This window comes from Anomaloglossus baeobatrachus, chromosome 6 (assembly GCF_048569485.1).
Source record: "Anomaloglossus baeobatrachus isolate aAnoBae1 chromosome 6, aAnoBae1.hap1, whole genome shotgun sequence".
Classification (NCBI taxonomy): Eukaryota; Metazoa; Chordata; class Amphibia; order Anura; family Aromobatidae; genus Anomaloglossus; species Anomaloglossus baeobatrachus.
The window spans coordinates 105,214,352-105,233,637 of record NC_134358.1 but is presented as its reverse complement, the minus strand read 5'-3'; the positions used below and the strand labels follow the sequence as shown (position 1 = coordinate 105,233,637).

At 43.4% G+C, this 19,286-nt stretch overlaps 1 protein-coding gene across 1 annotated transcript in view; it reads left to right on the top strand.

Annotated features, from left to right (window-relative positions):
* Positions 1–19,286, top strand: part of LOC142317132 (uncharacterized) — a 566,806-nt gene that overhangs the window by 48,397 nt on the left and 499,123 nt on the right. The gene's annotated exons all lie outside the window — the stretch shown is intronic.

Here is a 19,286-nt window from a genome sequence, read left to right as displayed (position 1 = left end):
TTGTGAAAATAAAACCGGTGATGGACGGACAGCCCGCGGACGGTCTGCATTTAACTAAGGGGGAATGTGGCGCCCTGGACAAGCCAGGGGCCACAGAGCACAACACCCACACGCCCCACACTCCCAGCAGGCACACCAAAGCCAGAACACAAAACCCTTGTTGCCTTCCTCCAGGGGCTGATGATCACACCAGGGGGTGGGCCAGGCGGTTGGTCCCGCCCACCGAGGAGTTCACAGTCCTGGAGGCGGGAAAACCAGGCAGATAGAGTTTGGAGAGGAGTGAGATGAGTTGGAGAAGTGAAAGTGAGAGGAAGGAAAGTGGTAGTAGAGCAGCCTGAAGTTGGTCCGGGTGTGTGGCCCGGACAGATCAGCAAGGTTGGCAGACGGTGGTGACCGTCTGCAGGAGTGGCCGATTGGAGTCTACCATAAAGACCGTGGACGGGCGGTGGCCCGGCGGTACCGGACCGGTACACAAAGAGAAGCCAGCACCAACTGGCAGGGGCTTTTCGGACCCTGGCAAGGCTAGGAGTCGCTGTAAATTTGCCAAATCCGTTAGTGAAGGGGACCTCCTGGGTTTCCAAACAGTCAAGTCCCGACAAAAGGCAACCGTCCAACCGAGTGAGAGAGACACCGCCACCGCCAAGGCAACTGTTTCTCAGGGCCAGCGCCTGCGGGCAAAAGGGGCTCCTCCGGCCCATATCCAAGCCGGGGAGCGGGTTACCGGTGGGAACTCATTGGAACCGTACCGACATCTTAGGTGCAGGGAAAGGCAGTTGCCACCAACCCGTTGGGAGCAACAACACCGCAGCCGTCTGTGGGACCCGTCCATCCAGCCGTGTGTTTTACCGAGAACTGTGTCTTCATCATTGGGCTGAGTGAGTACCACAGTGCCGTGTGGCACAGCGCTGCCCCCACGACCCTGCACCTTCCCAGGCCCCGTAACCTGCCTGCCATCCATCCCTACCCCATCACCGGGCCCCGGGACAGCCCCTTAAAATATAATAACAAGTTAGTTATAGAGAACAAACAAAAGACTGAGATATTAAATAGGCATTTCTCATCTGTATTCACCAAGGAACTGACTGTACCAGGGATCATTCAACAAGTGAAAAATCAAAGTTCACCACCCGATATAATTAATTTAACACAAGATGAAGTACGCCTACGTCTGAGTAAATTAAACATTGACAAATCCCCAGGGCCAGATGGCATTCATCCACGAATATTGGGGGAATTGAGCTCCGTAATCGACAGACCGCTGTATCTCATCTTTTTAGACTCACTTGTAACAGGGTTGGTGCCTCAGGATTGGAGGATTGCTGATGTGGTACCGATATTTAAGAAAGGTAAGAGGGTAGATCCAGGCAACTACCATCCAGTAAGCCTGACATCAGTAGTATGCAAAGTTTTTGAGGGCATTTTAAGGGATGACATGCAAAAATATATTGCAGAAAATAATATGATAACTGACAAACAGCATGGATTCATGAAAGATAAGTCGTGTCTAACCAACCTGTTGGGGTTCTATGAGGGGGTAAGTTCAAACCTGGATATTGGTAATGCAGCTGATGTGATTTATTTGGACTTTGCAAAGGCATTTGATACTGTACCACATAATAGCCTTATACTAAAGCTCCAGAAGCAAGGACTAGGGGACACAATATGCAACTGGGTAAGGAATTGGCTAAAAGATAGGAAACAAAGAGTAGTCATAAATGGTACATTCTCTAAATGGGCTATAGTCAGCAGTGGGGTGCCGCAGGGATCTGTGCTAGGACCGATTCTTTTTAATCTCTTTATTAATAACCTTGTGGATGGGATTGATAGTACAGTGTCAGTCTTTGCCGATGACACCAAACTATGTAGGATATTAAAAACTGACCTGGATAGTACAATATTACAAAAAGATCTGGATAAGATGTCAGAGTGGGCAGATACTTGGCAAATGAGATTTAATGTTGATAAATGTAAAGTAATGCACCTAGGACGGAGTAATCCTATAGCTGCGTATACATTAAATGGAAGTAAACTCGGGACTACAGAACAGGAGAAGGACTTGGGTATTCTCATTACAAATAAGCTGAGCAGCAGCACTCAATGTCAAGCAGCAGCTGCTAAAGCAAACAAGATTTTAGGGTGTATAAAAAGAGAGATTAGATCCCGTGATCCCAACGTATTGTTACCCCTCTATAAATCACTTGTAAGGCCACATCTGGAATACGGGATCCAGTTTTGGGCTCCACATTTTAAAAAGGACATTCAGAAGTTAGAGTCAGTTCAAAGGCGGGCAACTAGACAATTACAAGGAATGGAAGGTCTCCCATATGATGACAGGTTGAAAAAGTTAGATATGTTTAGCTTAGAAAAAAGACGTCTCAGAGGAGATCTCATTTATATGTATAAATACATGTGTGGTCAATATAAAGGACTGGCACATGACTTATTTCTTCCAAAGACAGTACTAAGGACCAGGGGGCACTCACTGCGAGTGGAAGAAAAGCGATTCCAACAGCTAAATAGGAAAGGGTTCTTTACAGTTAGAGCAGTCAGACTATGGAATGCCCTACCACAAGAGGTAGTAATGGCAGATACTATAACAGCTTTTAAAAAAGGGCTGGATGATTTCCTCAGTACACAAAACATTGTTGGTTATAAATGACTTAGTGACTAAATGTAGAACTGGTGGAGGAAGGTTGAACTAGATGGACCTAGGTCTTTTTTCAACCTTAGTAACTATGTAACTCCCCCCTACCCACGGAGGAAAGAAATAACAACAAGGCTGCTCCCAGTCACCGCTCTCGGGATCCCCGTCTAGAGCAGCGGTGGTGTCACCAAAATCACCACAACCGTGGGTGGTGTCACGGACAATATCCATAATAAAAACCCCCACAACCAAATATCCCCTTTTCACTCACGGGCGAGGAGCGCCGCTCGAGTCCCCGGGATCCGGCCCACCGCTCGAGCCACCACCGAGCAGCAGCAGCAGCCGCAGCAGCAGCGGCAGCCGGACCCGAGCAGTGGGAGAGCGCAGCGTCCCCTCCTGCGCCCGCGACAGTTGCATACGAGTGCACGCAATTTCTTCCATTTCCTAGGCGGGACCAGGAAAATCCCATCCAGCAGAGTCATCAAAAAGCTGAAGTGACTGCTGTATGACTTGGGGCTCAGACAGATTTGCAAAGGAATAAGGTGGAAGACAGATGCCCAAGGGCTGTAGGTGCACACTCTGCCTTTCAGCAGGGGACTGGGTGGAATATAAATGGAGTGGAAGTTGGGGACTGGGTGGAATAAGGAACTGGAAGCACACTCAGCCATCCAATCTAATACCAACCGTCTCTACTATTTGTAGCCTGAGTATTTGCGCAATGGTATTTGGACCTACGAAATTACATAGAACGTCCTGTCGCATGCTTGTACCCGAGGAATGTGTTTCATTTGGTCGCAAATCAGGCACAGATCAACCACGACCTCGCTCTGCAGTGGCTACACAACCACCACCATCAAGAGCACCATGGCTACGCCCCCTATTTGATGCTTTCCGCATTCTGTGCACCACAGAAAAGTGCACAGTAGAGAGAGTGCTCAGCAGACTATTACAGTTAGGGTACTCTGCACCCGGCTCAGTTAGGGTACTCTGCGCCACGCTGTGTTTCAGCACTCTGCCCCAGGCTCTGTTAGGGCACTCTGCGCCAGGCTCAGAACAGAATGGCATCGCAACCCGTGATTCGGCATTTATACAGGCCGGGTCATGTGGTGCACCGGCCAATCACAACTATGCCAATGCTTGGCATGGCTGTGATTGCTCCAGAAGTGCCCACAGCTGAAAAGCTTGTTGATTGGCTGCACTGCAGCCTTTCAAAAACTTTATTCGGCATCTGAACCCGAACTGAACAACGGACTTCCATGAGGAGTCAGTGTTTGGATTTCGAGCACCGGACACATATTGTACAAACCCGGAACTTTACAGTTCGGGTTCACTGATCACTAGTAATAACGTTTTAAAAAGTATTAGCCTTTACCTTTATTAATACCACCATCATCTTAATAGAAGAGAAAGGGAGAGTTGTTCTATCTATAACATTGGGTTAACATTCATTTACATGTGGATCAAGAACTAAATTATAGAGTCTGTTTGAAAGCTAAAATTACGCAGTAAATTGTCTGTGAAGCTTGTAAATCTTTTCATATTTTTCTAGAAATACTTGGTCACCATGAAAAGCCATAATTTCAGATTTGCAGGATATCACCTTTCTTATGGAAGGATATTCTAGCACCAGGAGACGACGTAAGGTGCATCTATTTTGTAATGTTTTCTGAGGAACCGCAATCTTTAACTTCCACAATAGCTTTTTATCGTAAAATAGAAACTCGCATTTCACTCTTTTTCATATTACCATATAATATGATTAAACAGTTATGTTGAATAAATTGAATGTACTCTCAGGTCCGGTTTTACAATATTCACTTTTTTTTTTTTTATAGATTTTTCATGGAGAATCGCTGCCATAGTAAAACAAGTATTTACATATTTGTCATGTATTTTTCCATGTCTCATACACTTCAATGTAAAACACATTTCTAAAATAGTCAGTATGATAAAATTGTCAGTAGCATATGCCACTAAAACAGATAAAGGTGGGTCAAAAATGTTAAAAAAGGTTCCATTAAAAAAATATGGTATGTGTTTTTTTTTATCTTTTTTTTTTGCTTTGTCAAAATGCTAATATGGCAGATGACCAAACAGTGGATAGCAGAGAAAGGAGGCTGATATGCCTTTTTTTTAAATTGTAAATTTTTTTTTTTGTTTATGTTCCTCCATCCTCCATTGGGGTGTAACAAAATTGAAACAGTTAACACAAGGGCTGATTTCTAAGGGAAGGAGACCCTGTTCTAGTAAGCAAGATATCTTCTACAAAGAGATGTGTATTTCTATTTTTTATTTTCTTAGAGATATAGTAAGAAGAAATGGCTGGTAAGATTAGGCCATAGTAGCAACATTGGGATCCTACCCATGAATTAATGTGGCTAGCGGAATGAACTGACACTATTCATCCAATTAAGCTGCTTAAAAGTCAGACTTCTATTTAGGAGAGTCTACTTCCATGCCTTCTAGAGTTCCAGGACAGACAAGCTCTTCTAGAGAAAGTAACATAGATATGCTTATGAGGCTCTCACAAATATGTAGGGAGAAGTCCACCAATGATGTTATTATTCTCCAAAGGTGGCAACATGCTGTTTTTTTTAGCCTACTCTGTTTCGAGCAGACCCTATACACATATTCTCACTCATAAGCTGGTAATTGACCAGTTATCCATTACATTTGTCTTTCATTCCCGATCATTGATCACATAAACACGAGAGTGATCAGCCAATGATCGGTTTCCTTGAGATAAAGAATAATTCTCGAAAGCACATCTCTCTCATGCAAACAGATAGCATGTAGAGATGAATGAGCATGCTCACCACTGTTCGAGACTCAATCAAGAATAGGCATACTTGGCCGAGTATCACGGGTGCTCGGATGTGTCGCCTGTGAAACAACGACTACAAAGCACAGGCTGGATTCACTGCATAATGTGTGCAGGCACCCCAGTGAGAGCCAGTTACAGTCTCTGAATGGCTCTCACTTGGGTTGAAACAACATTTTTGGATGTAGTTTATGAAAGAAAATCAATAAAAAATCTCAGCCCTCCGTCCCCTGGAAGTGCTCTGTTTATGGCTGGCTGTATGTGAGCACAGAGCAGAACTGCCCAATTTTTGACTTCTCAGTACCCGAGTTGAGAATTGTCTGACCTGTACGACCAGAGCATTTTAGTGGTCACCCATGTGTAGTGATATGCTGTCAGCAATATGCAAATTGACTGGAAAATGAGTGGACATATAAAATATTATTTGTCCCCATACAGTTTGCAAGTGATTGTGCAAAAGGGCCATGTTTTATCGTTGATTGGCACAAGTTATGTTCAGAAATCTTCCCTATAAAAAGACCTTACAATAGACTGCGCTCATTCTGGTAAAAAACAAATTTTGCAGAGTCCTTTACTGGGAGTCTGTCAGCATAAAGTGATTCTTCAAACCAATCAAAGGCGCTAGGAGCAACCTTGGCATGGCTGAGCCACTCAGTGTACCTTCCCAACTACTTATTTTCCATTGATCGCTATCCTCAGCTCTGGCTTTACAGGAGTCTGAGAAAGGTAGAGATAGATATAAAACATGTATGCGGGAAGGAGCACTAAAGTGCACGGCCACTGCAATGTATTCTACTGCATAGGAGGGAGGAAGAAGGTGGTTTGAGAAGAAAGTCTTTGGATTGGACATTTGACATTTCTTTACTCCAATATATTTAACTCCCAAGTATCCGGCATCCAGCAATAATGTAACACGAAGAGGACTGTTCACATCAAAGGGATATTTTCTGCAGCTTTTATTCACCTTAAAAGCATCGCTAATGCGTTTCGAGCTGACAGTAGCTCTTAGTCGTAGCTGCAATGAAGAGCCACTGTCAGCTCGAAACGCATCAGCAATGCTTTTAAGGTGAATAAAAGCTGCAGAAAATATCCCTTTGATGTGAACAGTCCTCTTCGTGTTACACTATTGCTGGATGCCGGATACTTGGGAGTTAATTATATTAGTCTGCGTTACCTGGGAGTTGTCCCAGAGGTCTTTATCCGAGCACCACACCTTATCCGCAGGACACTGATGAACTTTTTGGATCTGGTGAGCTGATTAACTATTTTCTTATTGACTATAGGGTACTTTACATGCTGCGATATCGGTATCGATATCGCTAGCGAGTGTACCTGCCCCCGTCGGTTGTGCGACACAGGCAAATCGCTGCCCGTGGCGCGCGACATGGCTTACACCCATCACGCGGACTTACCTTCCCTGCGACGTCGCTCTGGCCAGCGAACCGCCTCCTTTCTAAGGGGGGTTCGTGCGGCGTCACAGTGACGTCACACGGCAGCCGTCCAATATAAGCTGAGGGGCGGAGATGAGCGGGCGGACGATCCCGCCCACCTCCTTCCTTCTTTTCCGGTGGACGCAGGTAGGAGATGTTCGTCGTTCCTGTGGTGTCACACGTAGCGATGTGTGGTGCCGCAGGAACGATGAACAACATCGTACCTGCAGCAACAACAAAGGAGCGACGTGTCAACGATCCACGATTTTTTACTTTTTTGCGATCGTTGATCGTCGCTCCTTGGTGTCACACGCTGCGATGTTGCTAACGGCGCCGGATGTGTGTCACTAACGACGTGACCCCGACGATATATCGTTAGCGATGTTGCAGCGTGTAAAGCACCCTTATTTCTTTACTGTCTTTGTGCCATTGCATCTTTATACATAGCCATATTCGGATACTACGTGCTGTAAGCCCTTGTTAAGGTCATTAGTGTTCATCCTCACGTTCTCATACACTTGTTTATATGACATAGAAGTGACAGTGGATATGACAAGGGTAAAGAAGGCGTCTGAAGTAAGAAAAAAAAAAGAGTAAAGGTTTCTAAGTGAGGACTTCTGACTATACATACAAGTGCGGGTAAATAACAGGTCCCAATGGATTCTTTGTAATAAAGTGAATTTCCTTTGAAACCCACCTAGGCTACAATAAGGTCATTTAACGAAAGGCACAATTTTATAAAAACACTGGTTTAGACATCATTATTTATAAAGTCTGCAAAATAGTTTCAAAACTTAATTTTGGATGGAATCGCTGTAATTACTGGGCTGGTGGTTCAAGCAAATTATTATGTATAATGGAAAACGTGTTTAAAGAAATGTGCAGGCTGTAATTAAATGATAGGGTTTCATAAATGCCTGTACTTTTCGTGTTGAGTAAGCAGGGCGTTCTGTACAAATAACTTTCCGACTTTTTTTTTTATAACTTTTTTTTTATAACTTTTTTTTTTGTCTTGTTTTATACTTATTCGCTATGCAAGGATGTTTAACCCTTTAACTCCCCCCCCCTCCCGGGTCTCGCGAGCGGCGAAGTGGTTAACCAGGTACACAATCCCGTTAACGTGCTACACTTTGAAAAGAAAACATAACTAATAGTTTCTGTAAAGATCACACGTCTCTCCAACATCTGTTTTGAGTCTGCTATGAAAACTGTGTCTCTGATCTCATGTGTTGAACTTCTGTATCTTTGCCACTGTCTATTTCCTGCGAAAAAATACACTGAACAATAATAGCTTTTGTTCTTAACCTTCCAACCGCTGGAGCAGCTGAACAAATAGCTTCCATGCTTTCATTTGAAATAATTTATTCCACGTATATGTTTGCGCAAAGTCATTTCATTTATTGAATGTTTCATCATTTAAAAATCAAATTGTGGGATTGAAACTACTGAAAACTGCCATCTAATGGTTTCCTGATGCTTAACTCTCTTAGTAGCATTTTCTTGGAAATACATCATTCCGACGTTGAGCCGAGCCGTAGAAAGTGTCCTCGGCACTTAGCAACTTTAATGTATTGTGCAAAAAACACAATTTAACCACTGTTTACTTTTTCCGTGTTTCCTTCTCTGTCAGTGTTAATTATCGCTGACATTCATTTTGCTTTATAGTCGTCGTCGCTGCCAGATTTCGACAGAAATACCAACGTAGACATTTCATTGTATTAGAACGTGAAGTTCGAAATGACATGCAGTTGGATAAACATTTTTCAGGTTTGGAAACACTGGAATAAAATAGGGATTAGTGCAATGATATGCAATGATCTTTTCTTCATTCTGCTTTAAATAAGCAGAAAGCAGCTGGCAAGGCACCTAATAATAACAACGGTGGCCATGTTCACTCCTTAATGGAGGTCTCTTCTTTTTGGGGGCTCTAAGCTGTTCAGACAAGGGGATGACTGTTTTACAGCGTGGTGTAGTAATTCAGCTAGCTGGAAATCCCATGTTAGGGTCATTAATTTAAATGCTTCTTAAAGTAGTTTGTAGTAGGGACAGAGATGCTACTTTTCTTGTTCTGTGGAAAATTTAGGCTTCATTTATTTAAATTACCCAGTTTATAACACACTAGAAGCGCCAAGGGCCATGATTCTTCACCGTAATTTGCTATTTTATCTTTATTTTCCTACAAATTACAATAAACGGAGTTGGTCCTTTCTTTGGGACAAACTGGGCAGCCAAGTTCGACAATGAAATTCAAAACAAATGGAAAAGGTCTTCATTCCATGAAGTTAAGGGTGCTTTACACGTTGCGACATCGCTAGCGATCTCGTTAGCGATGTGACACGCTAGATCGCAGATGCGATCTGCCCGAGATCACACATAGGTCATTTTTATAGCGCTAGTCGCATGTGCGATCTCGGCAGATCGCTTCTGTGATCTTGCGTGTAACATCGCTAAAGAGATATGTGGATATGGCTTCAAGAAATGCTCCTTTTTTGTAAAGTTTTTGGACGAGTTTGTCTTGGAATTTTTTTTTTTTTCATTTTTACAGTCTTTTAATTTGACAGTACCTATTCTGGAAAAGATGCCATCAGGATTCTGACGAGGAGGAGAACATTTGCTATGCGGTAAAATGTAAAAAGGTTTACCTTTATTGAAATTCCATTAAAGAAATAAAAGATCCAAAATTACATGACATTCTGCCTCATTTCTGGCAGTGCTAAGGGCTATGGCTAAGGGCGCACCCCCAGAAAGGCATCAGATTGTCATATAATTTTGGATTTCTTATTCTTTTAATGCAATTTCAATAAAGTAAGCCTTTTTTGCATGGTAGTTCTGCTTTTTTCCTCTCTTTATATTTCACGCTGTGTGCACCAGCGGATCACCAGCACCCATCGGTGGGATTCCTCAGAGTTATATCTTTACAGCAACAGTAAGACATGGTAAATTATTTCCCCAGGCCATCAGGATTCGACTTAGAAAAGTGACATACACTTTTTAAAATCTCAGAATACACCTCATTTTAATGTCAAAAGAATTACCGTATTTTTCGGATTATAAGACGCACTTTTCCTCCCAAAAATTTGGAAGGAAAATGAGGGGTGCGTCTTAAAATCCGAATACAGCTTACCAGGGTGCTGTCTGTGTGGCGACCGGGTGCGTTCGGGTGACCGGGTGCCTGTGGCTGCGTGCGGGCAGCCGAGTGCCTGTCAGTGCCGGCTGCCTCTCTGTGCGTGCGTGCGGGCCAGCCGGGTGCCTGTCTGTGCTGGCTGCCTCTCTGTGCGTGCATGCGGGCGGGCGTGCGAACATCCAGGTACCTGTCGGTGCCGGCTGCCTCTCTGTGCGGGCGAGCGGCCTGCTTGATGTCACTCTGTGCCTGCGTGCTCGGGCAGGTGGCTGTGCGGCAGGTGTCCCAGTGTGTCTGCGGTCCCAGTTTCAAATGATGGTGCCGGGAGTCAGCACGTGCGCAGATGGAGCTCTTGGATTCAATAGATCTTGGAATAATAATAATTAATACAATTGGATGTGTTTATAAATATGTACCTGTGCTGAGATAATCTTTGTCCCTCCTGTGTACTGTGTAATGGCTGTGTCTGACTGTACAGATACATGGTCTGATCATACCACATCTCCTGGGCTGGAGAGGAAGCAAAAGAGTATACAGACAGCGCAGCATGGGAGTGTAAATTATTCTTTTTTTGAGGGAAAGCATTTCTTTTCCTGTCTGTTTTTTAAAAATATTGTACCTAATAGAATTATTTGTGATCCCGTGCTGTAATGTTTGTATACTTTATTACGTCCTCTCCTGCCCAGGAGCTATGGTATGATCAGGCCATGTTCCTGAACTATCAGACACAGCCACTACACAGTACACAGCAGGGGCATATATAAGATTATCTCAGCACAGGAACATTTTTTTTTTAAATACATCCAATTGTCTAAATTACTATTACTATAAGATTTGACTAAAATCAACTTTAAACTGAACCGTTGTTCGTGGGAAAATCCCTTTAATATAGATATATATATATATATATATATATATATATATATATTAAAGGTGAGTGAGGGGTACCGGGCACAGTTGCTCCACGTGTACACAAGCGCCATAATCCTGGTGGAGAGACCGCGAGCCTGGGTGCGGGTCCTGGAGGTGGAGACCATACGAGATCCAAAGGAAGGCAAGAAAGGTCGCACTCCAAGGCTCAAAATGAAGGAAGACTTTAATCCAGGATCAAGTCAGGGATACATGTGGTGGGGGAGGGTGAGGACGTACAACGTCAGACGACGGCGGGCCGTTTTGCAAACAGATTGCTTCTACGGGTCCGGTTATATATATATATATATATATATATATATATATATATCTATATCTCAAACAAGCTATGGCACAGCAGCCTATAAGTGGCTGTTCATAATTTTCTAGTTATGTGATAATTTAGTAAATATCAAAACGGTAAAAAAATGTGTGGAGTTTGTCGGATGCTGCAGGTGTCTGGGATCCAGTTTAAAAAGGAGAACCTGTGGACTGAGAGGCGCAATAGGGTCTTACCCGGTAGATAAGAGGAGAGGAGGTGAAGGAATGTACTCACCTGTAAGGGTTGTGAGTGGTCACAACACCTAGAAGAACATGTAATGGGGTGCCAGAAATATAAAAGAAAGGGCATTTATTAAGGCACAACGTGTTTCTGGGACCGCTGTCCCCTTCATCACGTGCTAAAGTCATATTCACACAGGGACCTATACACATACACATATACCTACACGTGTGAGTATGTGTAGGTATATGTGCAGTGTCAGACTAGCTACCGGAGGAATCTCCAGTAATACTAGGCTTGGCTGCGGTTACCTGCACTGAGCTCTGGACTGAACTACAAGCGCCGACTGATTCCCCGGTGATTGCTGTTCAGTTCATGGCAGCTGCGGACAGGCTGGGCTGAACTCCAAAGCTGTCACCTGAGCTCCGGAGTTGCAATCGCCGTAGAATCAGTCGGCGCTCGCGGTTCAGTCCTGCAAACCCTGAGTTCAGTTCAGGCTGCACTCCGGAGCTCAGATGAGAGCTCCAGAGTTCAGTGCAGGTAACCGCAGCCAGGCCTTGTATTACTGGAGGTTCATCTGGTAGCCAGTCCGGTTCTGTATGTGTATGAGTTTCTCATTTATCTGTTGGTGTATAGTTAATTCATCGATTGGTAAAATCTATTATTTTAATTATTTCAATTATCCATGTACTGTGTCCATTATAAATGGGTCCCTTTGTGGACATGACTTTATCAACTGATGAAGGGGACAGTGGTCCCAGAAATGCATTGTGCCTTAATAAATCCCCTTTTTTATATTTCTAAACTGGCTCACTGATACCTGCAGCGCCCAATAAACTCTGCAAATTTTTTTTTTCCGTTTTGATCTACTATTCCTTAGCACATGTGCAGAGATAGCGGTTGGAGGTGTAGCAGTTTCTTGGACGCTCACACTCCCAAACTGGGGTTGGACACTCACGTGTTTGGGATTGGACACACATCCAGTTATTCACTGCCAGGCTTCCACTGCTGTGCAACCTCCCTACACGCCGCAGTCTCACGCTTACCACCGGGGTTGTGCAGAGGTGCACAACTCTCCCAGGTGAGTCTGGTTCTTGCGACTGCTTCTTGTTTGTTTTCTCTTGCAATTTAGTAAATATGTAACAAGCCTTCTAGTGGATCTGTTGGCTAAATTTCCTGCTCCATGTATGGTCAGCATAGTGTTTTAGGCCTCAGTCACACGTACGTATGTAAACACATACATGAGTAAATGTTAACAGTGTCTTTCACTAGAAGGAAAACTATCGGCATATCCAGCGTAAAATAATGTCTGTCTTTATTTTCACATGATATTAAAAAAGTCCATCCATATTGGAAGACCTGACGCCTTTTCGACGCAAAAGAGCGTCCTTAATCATAGGCTATGATTAAGGACGCTCTTTTGCGTCGGAAACGCGTCAGGGTCTTCTAATATGGATGGACTTTTTTAATATCATGTGAAAATAAAGACAGAAATTATTTTATGCTGGATATGCCGACATTTTCCTTCTATTCAAGATATAGTCCACCTGGCGGACTTCATATCGTTGCACTCCCTGGATGTGTGGTGATCTTTTCCTTCGGGCGTGTCACGCTTTCCTTCACCCTGTTTGTTAGTGTCTTTCACTGTTTTGTATCAGTGTGTGAGCTGTGAGTCCGTTTTTACCATCAGTGTGTCACTGGTGTGTCAGTTTTTACCATCAGTGTGTCATTCGTGTGTCCGTTTTTACCATCAGTGTGTCATTAGTGTGTCCGTTTTTACCATCAGTGTGTCATTCATGTGTTCGTTTTTATCATCAATGTGTCAATGGTGTGTCCGTTTTTACCATCAGTGTGTTATCTGTGTGTCCGATTTTATCATCACTGTCACCCGTGTTTTTCACAGACCCAGACATGTGAATAGCACCATCGATTATAATTTATGATTGCCCAATGGAGTGTTAGTTTTTTCCCTACTTGATGAACTATTACAGTGTAAGGCCATGTACGCATGTAGCGTTCTGTCTCTGCAGAAATTTCTGCAGCGATTTGAACAGCACACGTGCGCTTCAAATCGCTGCAGAAAGAGTCCGTAATGAAAAAAAAAAAGCCGATTTCATGCGCTCTGAGTGCAGCCCCTCCCATAGACAGAGCGGGGGATGCATGCAGAGCGCTCAGAATAAGTGACATGTCACTTCTTAGAACGCGCGCTTCGGGCAGCAGCTGAAGCGCTGCGCTCTAATACGCCACGTACGCACGTCTCCTGCATAATCTTCATAGATTATGGTGGGGACGCAGGACGCATGCAGTTACGCTGCGGTGCAGATCGTAGCGTAACTGCATGCAAATTCGCAAACGTGCGCACATAGCTTAAGTACGTGCCGAAAGGTTAGAATAACCTGCTTCCTGCTGTGATATTCAGCTTAAGGGCGCAGTCACACAGCTGTATAACACGTATGAGTATTGTATTGCAATGCTCGGACTGACTGTCTGCTCTCCTTGACTCCTTGAGCTTGACTTATCTATAGAAATACCTCACCCCCACACTGACTGCAATAAGATGAAAGCTGGAAGTGTTTGTTAATACACTTAGCTCTGCTCTTCTCTTTACAGTAGCTGCAAAGATTAGGGCTGTCTTTAATTACATATCACACAGTAGAAAGAATGACCTTCGGGGTTGTTCTTTTTCCCCTGCATGACATCTCCTGCTTATTATTGGTCAGTGTCATCCAGGGGAAAAAATTCCATGCCCCAAGAGAAGAATATTTGGCAACGCCCTTGTGGTTTTTCATAAATTAGAATCTAAACTTTACAAGCTAGTATCTCCGCAACGGAGATTAAAACTACTTTTTATTTAGCCCTGTCACCACTATTCCATGATGTGGCCAGTCTAGCTACCAAGTAATGTATCTCATGAGTCCAAATAAATTCAATCTCCACCCACTCAGCTTTACTGACAGCTGTTGCTTTTACTGAGCAGTGTATGGATTCACCAGCAGTAGGGACACTGAAGACCTGTCAGTCAGTGGGTGGGTGGAGAATGATTTTCAGACAGAATTATTTATCCATTCTGACATGAAAATTTCAAAGTAAGCACATTGATCTCATTTGGTCTAAGATATCTGTTTATTAACATATGAAGTCTATATTGAAAAATCTTGTGACTGATCCACTGGTGACCACATGTACTCCAGGATAACTGTCACGTCCCCACCGGAGCCCGCTCCTGCGACTTCTGCTCCGATCGCCAGACAACGCCATGTTCCCACTATGGATAGTGCTGGTGATGGGAGAGGAGTCGGTGCCTGTGGCTCTGCCATCCACTAGGCTGGGTTTCCCTGGAACCTGCAGTACCACTGGCTGACTGTAGGTGGCATGTGTGTCTTCCAGCTGAAGTTGCCAACATTCACCTGCAGCCAATGGGAAGACACCACACCCTTCTTATTCCCCCTCCTGTCACATAACCACTGCCAGAGATAGTTCTGTACTCCTGGCTCATGTGCTGTTTGTATGTTGAGTCCTGTGTGCTGACCTTTGCTTGTTTTTTTACTACCCTCCTGTCTGTCGTTTTTGTACCTTGCTGCCAGTTCCGGATTTGACCTCTGCTTTGTCTCCTCACTACGCCCTTGCCTGCCGATTCGGTTCCTGTTTTGCATCTCCTGGTTTTTGACCCTGCCTGACAACCACGGACTACAGCCTAGCACAGGTAGTGATCTCTGGGGCTCTGTGTAATTCCAAATCCCTGTATAGGGGTTAAAGGGTTGCAGAGTTCTTGGGGTCCTGCTTTGTGAGCGGCTTTTCTCTAGACTCCCCTTACAGCCAGTCTGAGTCTATGGCTCCAATCAGACATTACAATAACATGTCGGAGGTCTGGAATACAAGATGATCTCAGTGCTGTGAACTTGTAAGTAGGAATGGGTGAACCCGAACTGTAAAGTTTGGAATCCATACGGGATATCTAGTGATACCTAGTTTCCATGCACAGACCCCCAACACGGAATTCTCAGAGAACTCTATGTCATTGTCTGTATTTGGCCACATGGACAATAAAAATAAATAAGGAATAAAGCAGGAACGTTAAACTTACTAAGTCACTCGCATGGCTGTAACACTATTTCCGGATCCACTCATTAACACTCATATACTGTATGTTTACTGCTTCCTCTGCCCACTATCAGTCCCGACATCTGTGATTTGTTGCAGTCAGACTGCACCCCCACCCTGTGTGACAGCGTCTGTGATTGGTTGAAATCACACGCTGTCTGCATCTCTATAATGGTGTAAAATAAATAAATTGGCGTAGGGCCCCCCTTATTGTGAAAGCCAGTACAGATAAAGCATATGGCTGCAGGCTGCAGCACCCAGCTGTGTCCTTATCTTAGCAGTGTATCAAAATAAGAAAGACCCTATGCGGCTTTTTAAAAATTATTTAAATAAATAATTTAAAAAAATGGCATGTGGTTCCCAGAATTGTCACGTTTATTAGATGTGACAATTCTGGCACTTTACCTGGCTCATCCTGATTGCCCTGGTGCATTGACAATCGGGGTATTATAAGGGGTTAATAATAGCTCATAGCTGCCACTAAGTCCTAGATTAGTAATGGAAGGTGTTTATGAGACCTCTTTTATTACTAACCCTGTAAGTGAAAATAAATAAACACAAATACTGAAAAAATCCTTTATTTGAAATAAAATATAATAAATATAATAAACCACCCTCTTTCTTGTACTGAAGTCGCAGCGCGTGGGAACATTACAGAATGTGACCTCACGCTGTGGCTTCAGACTGACTGAGCCGCAGCTGTGAGCAGTGATGTCACTCAGTTTATCTGCGGTCACAGCTGGAGGTTCCCACAGTGTACCACCTGTGACCGTAGGTAAAATGACCTCAGGTGAACTGATTGAACTCACCTCAGGTTACCTCACCTCAGGTGAACTGAGTTTAATCAGACCTGCATCTCCTGACAGAAATCCTGATTGATTTAGTTTTCCTTTAGCTGTTTAGGCCATTGCATGGATTGCATGCATGACTTTGTCTTTGCAGTAAACATTCTGCCTGCTGCACCCTGCTTTTGGCTTTAGTAAGTATTTCCATATTACCCCCTACCCAAGCCAGAAAGATGCACTGAGAGGGTCATAGGTTTATAGGCCAACATTTAAAGGGCTATTCGCCAAGATCCTATCCCAATATGTAGTAGGGGTAATAATAAGAATATTATTAAATACTTCCAATTAGAAAAGTGGTATAGTTCTAATTAGCCATGTCTCTTACCTGATGTGCAGGGCATTGCAGCCTACGTATCTATGGTTACCGCCATGCGCATAGGGAAAGTAAATTAGTTGCTAGTGGTCGTAACCATGGATACCTAAGCTACTGTCATGCCTATGCATTTCATGTCTACATTTCTATTTAGAGGTATTTGATAATATTTTTATTATTAAACCTACTACATACTGGGGTAAGATCTTGGAGATAGGAATACCCCTTTAAGGACCCTTATGTCCTAAAATAGCCATTTAGCATGATAGGAGTCATTTAACATGGGTGTCAGGTGCTATTGCAATACTTTTTTTTTTTTTTATAATCTTTTGTTCTGTTTCTGCCATTTTACCTAAATAAGACCTGAAAAATAATAAAAAACATATATAGCCTCTAATTAGGAACAACAAAACACCCTATTTTTTCTGCCCAAAATAAAAGTAGGATGTTGCCGAAGAAAAAAATCTAATAGGCTTTACATACGCCTGTAAAGGACACCTCACACGCAGGCTCCGGCTGGCCCACAGGAGAACCGGAGAATCCTCCGGTGGGCCCCTTTGCAGTAGTATGTCTTTTACCCCCCAAATATGATCAGTAGTTTTCACAATTTCACTATGTAAAATGAATGATGAGATACTTTTTTTGTCTGAACAAACTACCTAATATATTATGATATACGAGACGCGATCCAAAAGTAATGATAATCAATAATAAACACAATGAATATATTAAAAAAAAAAAATATTTTTCTACATAGTCTCCTAACAAGTCTATACATTTAGTCCATCTCTTTTCTAAACTTAGAATTCCCTTCGTAAAAAATTCTTGATCTTGACCCTCAAAAAAATCCCCAACAACGGTTATCACGTCGCTATTGTCGTCAAATTTCTTGCCCCGGAGGTGTTCCTTGAGGCGAGAAAAGAGAAAGAAGTCACTGGGGGCTAGATCTGGCGAATAGGGGGGGTGTTCCACCAGTTCAAAGCCCGCTTCTTGAATGGTTGCCATGACAACTGCAGCTTCGTGAGCCGGCGCGTTATCTTGGTGAAACAGCACTCCAGCCCGCAGTTTGCCACGCCTTTTCTCCTTGATAGCCTCCCGCAGTCTTCATATTTATTCTGCGTAGTAGGAACCCGTAATAGTGGCTCCCTTCTCCAAATAGTCCACCATAATAATTCCTTCAGCGTCCCAAAAAACGGACGCCATAACCTTCCCTGCTGAGCTTGACACTTTGAATTTCTTCGGCGTCGGTTCGTCGGCTTGTTTCCATGTCATCGATTGTAGTTTAGTTTCGGGATCAAAGTGGTGGATCCGGGTCTCGTCCATGGTCAAAAAACGTGACAAAAAATTCTGCTTGTCTGCTTGGAACTTTTCGAGATTTGCTATTGAAATGTCAGCTCGTTTCTTCTTTTGCTCGTCGGTTAACATTTTTGGCACCCAACGCGCAGAGACCTTTCTCATATGCAATTCTTTTGCAAGGATTCTTTGAATACTGCCATATGAGATCCCTGTGACCTCAGCTACATGCCTGATAGTCACTCTTCGATCTGCCAATACAACTTCTTCAATTTTTTTCACGTTTTCTTCATTGAGGGACGTGGATGGGCGTCCTTCACGATGTTCATCTTCCGTCGATGTTCTTCCCAGCTTAAATTCCTTGGCCCAGCGTGCAACTGTGGAATATGGAGGAGAAGAGTCCCCCAATGTTTCCACCAAGTCGCCGTGTATGTCTTTGGTAGTCATTTTTTTCAAGTAGAGGTATTTGATGACAGCTCTGAGCTAGTTTTTTTCCATTTTGATGTTCACTACTCGGCAATTCATATTCAAAAGAATGTAGCTCCCGGGAATCATGGCCTATTTAAGTGATTTTTTTTTTCCTGGAAAAGTGGGTACCAAAGAGAGAAGAAAACATTTTATTTTAATTTCTGTGTGCAATAGAAATAACCGATCATTACTTTTGGATCGCCCCTCGTAGAAGCATAGGTTAATTTATGAATTTGAATGTAGTTGATGAGTGGGCCCCGGAGTCAATGTTACTGATGGTCCCCTGCCTCCCCAGTCTGACACTGCTCGCATGAATACCAGTAAGTGACTGAAACCTGATTGCGGGGGTATTCGTCTCATGTCATTTTTAGCATGACACTAGTTAATAAAGTTCTAGTTAAGTCAGTTATCTATGTCCTTGTCGCCTTTGTTTTTCATATTGTGCATGTTACTATTGCTCTGTTATTTTCAAGGTGTTAGATTCTTTTCCATGTTAAACAAAGGCCGGGAGCTTGTTTCAGGCATTCCTTCTAACTAATATATAATTGGAATATATATTTTTGAAGGCAGTGACCTTGGCTGTTTGTAATGGCATCTAAAGCAATTATGTCGCTGATCGTGATGGAGAAAGATGGCAGGGAGCAGACAGAATTGCATGAATTAGTGTAAACAGCCAACGTTGCTAAGCAGTATTAGATGACGGTTAGCTTTTTAATGAGGGAAGACACACAGTAATTAAATGTTGACATACAATTATGAAAAATATCAGATAACAAATCAGCTTCGCAATAAGGGAATAGGAACCGACATTTCTGGCAAGAGAAAAAAACTGTCCTGTG